This window comes from Lolium rigidum, chromosome 3, assembly GCF_022539505.1.
Source record: "Lolium rigidum isolate FL_2022 chromosome 3, APGP_CSIRO_Lrig_0.1, whole genome shotgun sequence".
NCBI lineage: Eukaryota > Viridiplantae > Streptophyta > Magnoliopsida > Poales > Poaceae > Lolium > Lolium rigidum.
The window spans coordinates 173,000,622-173,010,961 of record NC_061510.1 but is presented as its reverse complement, the minus strand read 5'-3'; the positions used below and the strand labels follow the sequence as shown (position 1 = coordinate 173,010,961).

The following is a 10,340-nucleotide window of genomic DNA, read 5'->3' as shown; positions in this document are numbered from 1 at the left end:
TTCATCGACAACATTATCGAGGTTCCTCCCCGAAACTATATTTTTATTCCGTCACATCTTATGTACTTTGCTTGGAGCATCGGTTTGTTTTTGTTTTTTGTTTTGTTTGAATAAAATGGATCCTAGCATTAACTTTATGGGAGAGAGACACGCTCCGTCTGTAGCATATGGACAAATATGTCCTTAGGCTCTACTCATAGTATTCATGGCGAAGTTTCTTCTTCGTTAAATTGTTATATGGTTGGAATTGGAAAATGCTACATGTAGTAACTCTAAAATGTCTTGGATAATTTGATACTTGGCAATTGTTGTGCTCATGTTTAAGCTATTGCATCATATACTTTGCACCCATTAATGAAGAAACACTTAGAGCTTGCTAATTTGGTTTGCATATTTGGTTTCTCTAGAGTCTAGATAACATCTAGTATTGAGTTTTGAACAACAAGGAAGACGGTATGGAGTCTTATAATGTTTACAATATGTCTTTTATGTGAGTTTTGTTGTACCGTTCATCCTTGTGTTTGTTTCAAATAACCTTGCTAGCCTAAACCTTGTATCGAGAGGGAATACTTCTCATGCATCCCAAATACTTGAGCCAACCACTATGCCATTTGTGTCCACCATACCTACCTACTACATGGTATTTATCCGCCATTCCAAAGTAAATTGCTTGAGTGCTACCTTTAAAATTCCATCATTCACCTTTGCAATATATAGCTCATGGGACAAGTAGCTTAAAAACTATTGTGGTATTGAATATGTACTTATGCACTTTATCTCTTATTAAGTTGCTTGTTGTGCGATAACCATGCTTCTGGGGACGCCATCAACTATTCTTTGTTGAATATCATGTGAGTTGCTATGCATGTCCGTCTTGTCTGAAGTAAGAGAGATCTACCACCTTCATGGTTGGAGCATGCATATTGTTAGAGAAAAACATTGGGCCGCTAACTAAAGCCATGATCCATGGTGGAAGTTTCAGTTTTGGACACATATCCTCAATCTCATATGAGAATAATAATTGTTGCCACATGCTTATGCATTAAAGAGGAGTCCATTATCTGTTTTCCATGTTGTCCCGTATGGATGTCTAAGTTGAGAATAATCAAAAGCGAGAAATCCAAAATGCGAGCTTTCTCCTTAGACCTTTGTACAGGCGGCATGGAGGTACCCCATTGTGACACTTGGTTAAAACATGTGCATTGCAAAGATCCGGTAGTCCAAACTAATTAGGACAAGGTGCGGACACTATTAGTACTAGATTTAGATGTGCGCCTTGGCGCACGACCCCGTGAGACTCATGTATAGATATGAAAATGATACTAATCTTTTAAGGATTTACAAAAATAGCAAATCATAGTAAATTACAAACATTTATATACACTCAGGAAAATATAGTATAGCAATTTATAGTTATTGACCCTGCTGAGAGGCTAAGAGCAAATAAAGCAAGGAAGTGACGCCAAAATCAGCGTCGACATACATAGTGCGTTATCGCATCATGGTATTTAAAAGTGACGACACAAAGGCAATGTAAATCTTGTTAGACTTATATCAACACCACTGAAAATGAAAAGATAAATTAACCAATAGTCAATATGATGATAGAACAAAGAAAATGTAAATCTAATAGGGCTTGCATCACTTAGAGTGAACACCACCACAAATAAAAAGATAAATTAACAAAATAAAGAAACGAAAAAAGTTGAAGATTAACTCAAGTTCAATACAATAAAGATGCACTCATATACCTTGGTGTTACATTTAATTAAGAGAAGTAATCCTTTCTCATTTTCTCCAAATGTTTTTTACATGCATGTTTAAGCCTAACTCCTAGATCTTCCAAGTTAGAAAGTAGATTGTTCCAATAGTCTTGGTAGGAAAAGCTCTGTTTTTTTCCTTTCTCCCTATCGAGAGCTCCTCCACCTCTTTTGAGAGTTACCCGCCGCCCCAGTGTTCATGAATGATTGTGACACCGGGATCCTCTAGACCCACCCTTTAAAAAAAAGATTGTTCCAAATTGCATCGACGTGTTTTCGTTCACCGGAACAGATATTGAACACTTTTCCAAGGAATGAAGACGTGTGTCTCACAACAACAAAAACCTTCCCCTAGCAAGCTTACTTGTGGTCTTGTTCACGCAACAAGCACTTAGGGCTTCTCCAATGGGACGACGCATTTTGGACGCCAAAATATCCACGTGCATTCGTTTGCAACGGTCTAATGGTCGAAATCAACCACACGTCCGTTTGCGTCGGGGTGCCGCCAAGGGCACGATGCATTTTTTTATTTTACTTTTTTCAACATAAAACATAATTTAAATTGTGAATAAAGGAAAATAAAAAAAAATAAACTAAAAGGCACATGTAATGCATGCGCCTACTCCTCCTCTTCGTCGAGCACGACGAACTCCGGTATCTGCCACAGCCACTTGGCTACCGGTGGAACATACGCCGGTGCCGCCAGCGGTGGAGGTGGAGCAGCCCACGGATTGAACGCATGTGCCACCGGCTGTGGATGTGGAGGTGGAGCAGCCCACGGACTGAACGCCGATGGTGGAGGTCGAGCAGCCCACGGGCTGAACGACGGAGGTGGAGGTGGCGGTTGCGGGGCCAAGTTCTACGGCGCCCGTTGTAGGGCCTCTTTCCTCCGTGAGGTCCGGCGACATGATGTTGGTGGCGTAACGGGGCAGCGGCGGATGCACCGGTTGGTCCACCTACGACACGAGGAAACCGAGCTTCTCGATCTCCTCGTCGGTTATCGTCGGCGAGAGGTCGAACTGGCGGCCCTCCGCGTTGGCCGCCTGCCATTTGTGGAAGATGCATGTGAAAAGGTCATCTCGACTCGTCCTTGGCTTCCTCGTTGTGGTAGGCCAGCGCGTCGTAGTCATCGTCATGTGGAGACGGCTGCAGTTTACGACGACGAGGCGGCAATGGCCTTTTTGGTGCCGCTGTTGGACGCCTCGGAGTCGTGCTTCTTCTTTCCCATGGCGGTGCGGCTGCGTGCGGTGGTAGGGTGGGAGCGGGGTGTCGGTGGTGTGGCGATGGCGGGGACGATGTCGTTCGACTTTTAAAGGCCGGGCGCGCGCGGGACACGATATCATTGATGGCGGCGTAGAAGTCCAGCCGCCGCCCGCCGGTGCGCGTGCGAAGAGGAAGCCGTGACATTGATGACGAAGGCTATGAGGCAGACGCGGAAGTGATGACCCGAAGCGGTTACCATGAAAGCGATGCGCTCGGTACAACCCTATGACTCGCTGTCAGGCGGGTCCGTTAGAAAAGCGAGCGGTCACTTGGCACGTTCGCGTAACGTCCACCATAACACATCCAAGACGTAAATATGCGCCGCGTTTGCGTCTCCGCCGGAGACCCGATCATTATGCGTCGGCACTGGACCTGGCTCGTGAAACATTTTAGGACCACGCGGAGGCAAAATAGATTCGTCCATTATCGAGAACGACAAACACGGCCGCGTACAGCAGGTAATCTCATGCCTAGCCTAGGTGTCTACACGTCGAAGGAAATGACACGAACCTGACCGAACACATCGTTCTTCACGCCAAAGAAATCATTACCTAACACCACAATCCTCGGCCCCCAAGCTCGTTCACCTCCTTGATCGATTGGTGCCAACATCTCATCAGGCACGCTAGTGATTGCTTCCGCGGCAGGAAGCGATGGGGGCGACGAGGAGGAGGGCGGTGAGGCGGCTGAACTTCGGGGGTCGTGGGACGACAAGGAGGAGGCGGCGGCGGAGATCGGGAGGGTGGCGTGCTCCAAGAGAGGACGAAGCAGGTGCTCTGGAGATCGGTGTCGTACTGACGCTCTGTCCATGCTTGTGAACTCGCAGGGAGGGTGGAGGAGGCGCGCGGACGGCGGCGGTCGGAGCGCTGCTCGAGCTCGCCAGAGGAATGCACAGGTCAGTGACTGATTCATACCTTAGCTTAATTAGTTGATGCTGCTGCTGTGAGTGAACTCTCGATGTAGCGATCAAATGTGTGCACGCACTTAGCTATGTTCGCTGCGCACGGAAGTGATGTGGTCCAGCTTGCTTCCTTCATCGGAGTGAAATTCAAGCTGACCGGAATACTGAAATTGATAAACAAGCCTGTAAAAAGATCCCTTCACCATGGCATGCAAAAGTATTTTCTGAAGAATTCCTGAAATTTTCTGTTCGTTTCAGAAGGCACTTCTAGAAAAAGAAAGATTCCAGAAGAATTTCTAAATATGCACAATGTATTTTCCAGCTTTTCAACTTTTGAATTTTTTTTATATCCTCTTGGGTTAGTTAAGCTTGTACAAAATGTCTCCTACTACACTACAACACGATTCTAGTATCATTATTGGTTGGTGTTAGGCAGGCAGGCCACATCGTTAGTACAGTATTCAGTTATCGTGTTACATTGGTGTACCTATTGAGCACTGAAACAAATGCGCAATTTGAAAGAAAGCTAAATATACTGAATGTATACTATTAATCTGAGGGCACACCTGTAGCACTCTACAATACTCACAAGTACAAGAACAGATTGTCGGCCACCAACATAAGACCCTTTTGAGACCCTTTTGGGTGTTTAAGTACATCCCATATAGCACATGCCAAGAGATTGGACTCTAAACCAAATGAATAAATCAGATATATGTATATCCAAGAAAATTCAAATTTGCTACCAAATGTATAACCCGTATACTGGATGAATTACATTACAAATCGCACAAATGTAGTCAAATGCAAGCGATGACCAGATAATACATCTTCCAAAATCAGGAACTACATAATAAAGTGATAAAGCAAAAAAGAGCAAGTAATGGATCGGACATTCAATTTTCAACCTAAGAATGGGTGCCATCAAACTTCTTCATGTTTCTCTCCAATTTAATTACACCACTCATCACATGAAGCATTTTATCTCTGAAGAAAGGAACAATAGTGCAAGACATAAGATACATATTTTATAAAGGAAGACAGTGTAAATTGTAACTGAAGTAACACCCAAACCTTTCTAATAGTTCTTATTTAGGGCAAAGCTAATGAGAATATGGTACATCTAATTCCAGGCACTACATTACTACAACAGAATATAACTAACAATACCTTTCTTTTTTGATACCCTACAAATCTGCATTGCATTAAGCGTTAAAAATATATACTCATTACCAGTTCTAGGAAAGTTGGTGTAAAAGCAGTTTCACAAAATATGATTGTAACTAAGAGGGTGTTCATAACAGCTTTATCAATAGTCATTATCAATAGCTATTTCAGGATACAGAATTAAACCAATGCGAAGAGATATCCATGGACATTCTTTTATTTTGTGATCGGAAGTTAAATTTATTTGGGCAAACAAAGAAATAACATGGGCACATGGCCATACTATTTCAGTTCGACAAACCATTGGTGAAGCAAAAGATAAATAATTTAGGACTTCCTTAGACAATTCATAAGGCAATATAACCTGTACTTCTAGAATCTTCAGCCGCTGCAAATTCTGTAGTTGGGAGGAATTGTGTCGCTCCTTCAATGCCACAGAAGTAAATGAAAGTCATTTTAAAAAGCAAGATGTTACCCAAATCACTTCATTGCTGCAAGTTCATCACAACATCATAACCTGTAAATTTATAGGAACCAAGAATCCATGTTGAAACATATAAAACATCAAGAGGGGTGCATCTGAGAGGACAATTAACTTACAAATTCAAGCTGAGTTGTGAGCATTCTTCCAGGAGCGGTCTGTGGTCGTAGGCATTTACACAAAAAGCTTCTGTACACAGCTGCAACTTCACAACGAAGGGGCAATTGCTGCAGATCGAGGTTGGAGTCAGAAAGAGATGTTCAAGGAAGGATGTGGGGGAAAAAGCACAACCAATAAGTATTGTGGCCTGCAACCTTCATGGCGACCCATGTCCTCCACTCCAGGTCTGGATGCCGCGATCAAGATTCCTCTGGTCCTATCCTGTGTTTTTTTTTCGAGGGCTCTCCTATCCTGTGTAAGTTGACGCGATGGTAGGCCGCCAGCCACCAGCTTGGCTTGACGTCCCCATCCGTTTGTGTGGCCACAGCTAAGCATCTCCCTCTGGTGCGGCTTGATGGGGACGACAACGCCGCACGGGGCAGAGGCGGTGCTGCTTCCGGTGAGGACGACGACGCAATATCAGGGGTTATGTTGACAAATAACATAACACAGGAAAATATTTTTTAAATTTTTTTGCTCGATATTGTTTTCCATATAGGTAAATATAGTTGAGTAACTCAACTTTGGAGCTAATCATGTGCAGTACGATATAAGGCTGCCGCCAATTTATCCATGTTTTGTATCAACATCCACCGTCACATAAGGATACAAAAAAGATATAGACATATGAGGGTGTATGGTAAAAAATATGCAAGGAGTGCTCAAGTACCGTTGGAATTTCTTTATAACAATGATAAGGAAACAATACACATGAATCTACATTTAAATGGTTCGAATTGAAAAATTAGACATGCTACACTACATTATTTTTTATTGTCCTTCAACCTGGACCTCCTTCCCTAACCGCAAATTCTTATTATTTTTATCATCACAACACTAAATTATAAGATGCAGATTTTTTTAGAAAATGGTGAAACCATACATCTTATTTGGTTGAGGACTTCATTTCTCCCGACCTTCAGTTTCTTCTTGGTATCCAAAAATCTCTCAAACTAAGGTGCATATACACCTGCAGCCGATTGCCAAGAAATACATACTCATCTAAATTCCTCTTTGCAAACCTGCAAGATGACAGCACACTTACATAAATCATATAGTAAATCTGAATCTAACAAAAGAAAAGGGGTTAATGAAGTAGCTTGGGTAAACTATTAGCTCCAGATTTGTTGTCCAAGTCCCAAGCACGTACCACAAAAACTAAACTAAATCATGCCCACAATGGACCAAGAAATAACCCTATATCTTCCTTTGGTTCACAACTTGGGGTAACCTGAGTAAAGCACACAGGGTCTCAGCTACGTACAGGCCCTGCCAGGGCAAGCTTCTACCGGTTGTTGGTACGACATGGGCGCCAAATTTTTAGGATGTTGTTTCTAAGATATTCGGTCTCCCGTGGGAGTAAACAGTCTTGTATGTAGCTTTGACCCCGACATGGGTGCCAAATGCCCAGTATGAATATAAGATATAATTGTCATGAACGATGAAAATAGATCAATTAAGAATTTTCCGCTTAGAAACAATGTTTCTAGTATTTATGAAATTAGATGAAGCATTACTTTACTGTCAAATAATTGGAAGCTTCAACTAAAAATATGCAGCAGCCATGAAACACACTATACAATGAAACTAATAACTCAAGAGAGAAGCAGTGATTTGTACCCTTTCTAGCAAACATGCATATATTGCAAAAGGTAGTTCTTTTTAGTCTTCATCACCGAGATTAAACCAACTGTACACATCAGAAATTAATGATTAGAAATTGATTGACGATAATGAGTTATAGAGAAAATAGAGATTCAATGTGGCATGCAAGGCAAAGCCAAAGCCAAAGCCAAAGACTGGACTTTCCCAAACCATAGAAACATTAATGAAAAAAGGCATGGGATATCTTGTTTTAGGGAAAATACAGTCCCAACCCTCAATGAGCTACACAGGAAACCTCTCCAATTACGATGCCAAAGTAACAAAAAAATAAGCTGCAAGCCCGCAACCTCGACAACCGAAATGGGAAAAACATATAGGAGAATTATAAGACTATTTTGATTTATCAGAGATGGTATTACAGCAGAAACATGCAATTCATTTGTATATAAAACTTAGATGCATCAGGAAAATGGTAAAATAGTACACTCTGTGGTCATTCAAATGAACAAAATAATGGTGAACTGAACTCCATACCAGCGACAAGTAGGAACTATAGCCAGAAGAACCACTTTTGCATTCCAATCATCCTAAATTTATTTTAAATGATACATATTTGCTAAATTTAGCAAAGAATAAATCCAGCAAAGAAAACAAAGACCTCTTGGAGTGCTTTGCAATACTCAAATAGAGCAGAATGCCTCAGAGCTATTTTAGACTTCGCCTACAACTGCAGAGCACACCGAATTTAGTTAATTTGGTAGAGATATATAAAATAATATACCAATGCAAGAACATCGCAATGGCCTGTTGAGCCATTCACATCACCATAACATTTCAATACTTTAGAAAAGGTGACCGACCTGTAATGGAAACGAGAGATTCGGTGGAGCTTGCTTGCAGGTGCCCTGTAATGATCAAGAAGGTAAGTAAGAAATTACGGTTTTCAAAATTAAGCACTGACTTGTCATTTTGTATAACTCAAATTATCATCGTTGAAGCTATTCATCAAGAAAATCAACCAATAAAGGGTGATAATTAGCAGATATTTAGAAGCATTGCGAAGTTTAATGATGTAACTCCACTTCAATCCTTCCTCACAGCTACGAAAGTGCACATCATATGTCATTAATCACTCTCTTAAATCTCACACAATTAGGCTTCAGTGTAAGAAAAATGTACTTCCAATCCACAACAATGGTAGTAGGCAAAGATTAATAGGTAGACCGTGAAAGATATAATCTACCTTGCCGCAACCACAAATAAATCAGGAATAAAAATAGACATACCCCACGGTGTCGGGTGATATATGTATTGTTGGTTAAAGAGCCTCTCCAGCTTGATGGTCAATTCCATCAACACACACAACATATCATTATGCCCGTAGGATGATATAACTAAATATGGTTCTTCTATAAAAAAACTATGGAAGCTTACCAGTCGAATTCTTTTGTGCATGCCTTGAGAAGTATATTAACAAACTTACTCCCTAATATGTATCTCCATCTCCGTGATTTATAATAAAAAGGATGAAAAAATACTCGAAATGTCAATGTTTTCATGAAAAAATAGCGAACACTTCAAGTGGAGGAGGATCTCACCGAAGGTTACGCCATCTGCAGGGGCCAAACAAGAAGAGGAGGATATCATGACGCCATGCAATACTTTTAGTAGAGATATCCATGGCCTCCATCCTTTATTTTTAGCTTGACAATCCTTCATAAAACTATAAAGAAAAAGGAGAACAACGGTGAACAGGTACACATCAGTGTCTAGAGCTACCAATCATGTTAAAAGCATAAAGAGTGATCCACTTAATATTACCGCATAAGTATGAAAACTATTAGTTGACATATGGAAGCGAGGAAAAAAGCGGGGTATGTACATTAAACACAAATGTCACCCTGTTAACTCCAGATAAGCTGCCATTTTCTCATAACTGAAATCGGCTTGGAAGGCAAACCCTCTTTGAGACAACGTGAACCAGCAGACAGGCCAGACTACAAAAGGCCATGTGGGCATACATGTAAACACGTAGATTTCAAATTCAGAGTTCAAAATCAGTGGATGTTATCTCTGGGAGGAATTTCAGTTTTCCTATGGTATTTAACATATTACTTTCTATATTTTATAAGCACCATAAGCAAAGTAAATCTTGCGAGGATATTTACGGGCTCATGACATACAGTAGTCCTGGGTGGATTGAAATACCAAGTACATTATTGGAAAATGTCCATATGTCTCTGTTTTGTGAATAACTAAACACGCTATTTAGCAAACCACTGAAACAAATCATCAGTTATAACAAACTTTCCGTATAAAAATAACAGTAAACTGCGTCAAGAAAGTGTAAAGAGACAAAATGTGAACCAGGAGGTTTACCTGGATGCGCAAGTGGCCTTATTCTAAATGAATTTTCAGATAAGGAAATGAGGAACACCAACTCTGACAATACAAACATAGAGAATCATACATCAAGATAGAAAGGTGGAGTTTAAAAGATATGTAGTTCAAAGCTGATGGTGGAGAGGCAAGGTAAGGATCTCATATACCTACAGAGTGGATATAGAGAGGTCACCCCGACAACTTGACCTGGCCAAGGCCAACCACCTCCACACGCTGGCAGGGACCTCTCGCACCTTGCACCGCAACCTTATTTGTTTTCTTCATAGGAAAATGTTGGTCATGCCCATCGGTTTTCATCTTTTCTTCAGATAAACGTTTTCTCCTCCGATGTCTTCTGCCATATTTAATACTACTGGAATCTGAAATACAGTTAATAAGTAAAATGGAACCATACATCTTTTGACAAAATATGGGAGAATCTACAAGTAATTCCTATGTTGAAGATATCATATGATGCTACTAAAGAACACACATTCACTATTTCTTACCTGGTTTGTAAATTATAAATGATCTGGAAAACCTGAATTGACTTGCAGCATATTCTTGCATTATGGTAATATCCCCTGCCAACACTATTTTTGAGTTCCTTATGGCTGAGATT

The 10,340-nt window shown here is 41.0% G+C and overlaps 2 long non-coding RNA genes across 8 annotated transcripts; both read right to left on the bottom strand.

Annotated features, from left to right (window-relative positions):
* Positions 1-4,606: 4,606 nt before the first annotated feature.
* On the bottom strand, positions 4,607-7,395 carry LOC124702708. 7 transcript variants are annotated; one of them, XR_007002603.1, is made up of 4 exons: positions 7,352-7,395; positions 5,887-6,753; positions 5,456-5,799; positions 4,607-4,911 (listed from the first exon to the last, which is right to left on the bottom strand). It is a non-coding gene; the product is annotated as an uncharacterized LOC124702708 (long non-coding RNA). The 7 variants fall into 7 exon arrangements; XR_007002606.1 differs by lacking the exon at positions 7,352-7,395 and having other exon boundaries at positions 5,456-5,608; positions 5,692-5,799; positions 5,887-7,082; XR_007002604.1 differs by lacking the exon at positions 7,352-7,395 and having other exon boundaries at positions 5,887-6,125; positions 6,615-7,082.
* Positions 7,396-8,936: 1,541 nt separating this feature from the next.
* On the bottom strand, positions 8,937-9,955 carry LOC124698655. The gene is made up of 3 exons (XR_007001036.1): positions 9,886-9,955; positions 9,716-9,778; positions 8,937-9,059 (listed from the first exon to the last, which is right to left on the bottom strand). It is a non-coding gene; the product is annotated as an uncharacterized LOC124698655 (long non-coding RNA).
* Positions 9,956-10,340: the final 385 nt, after the last annotated feature.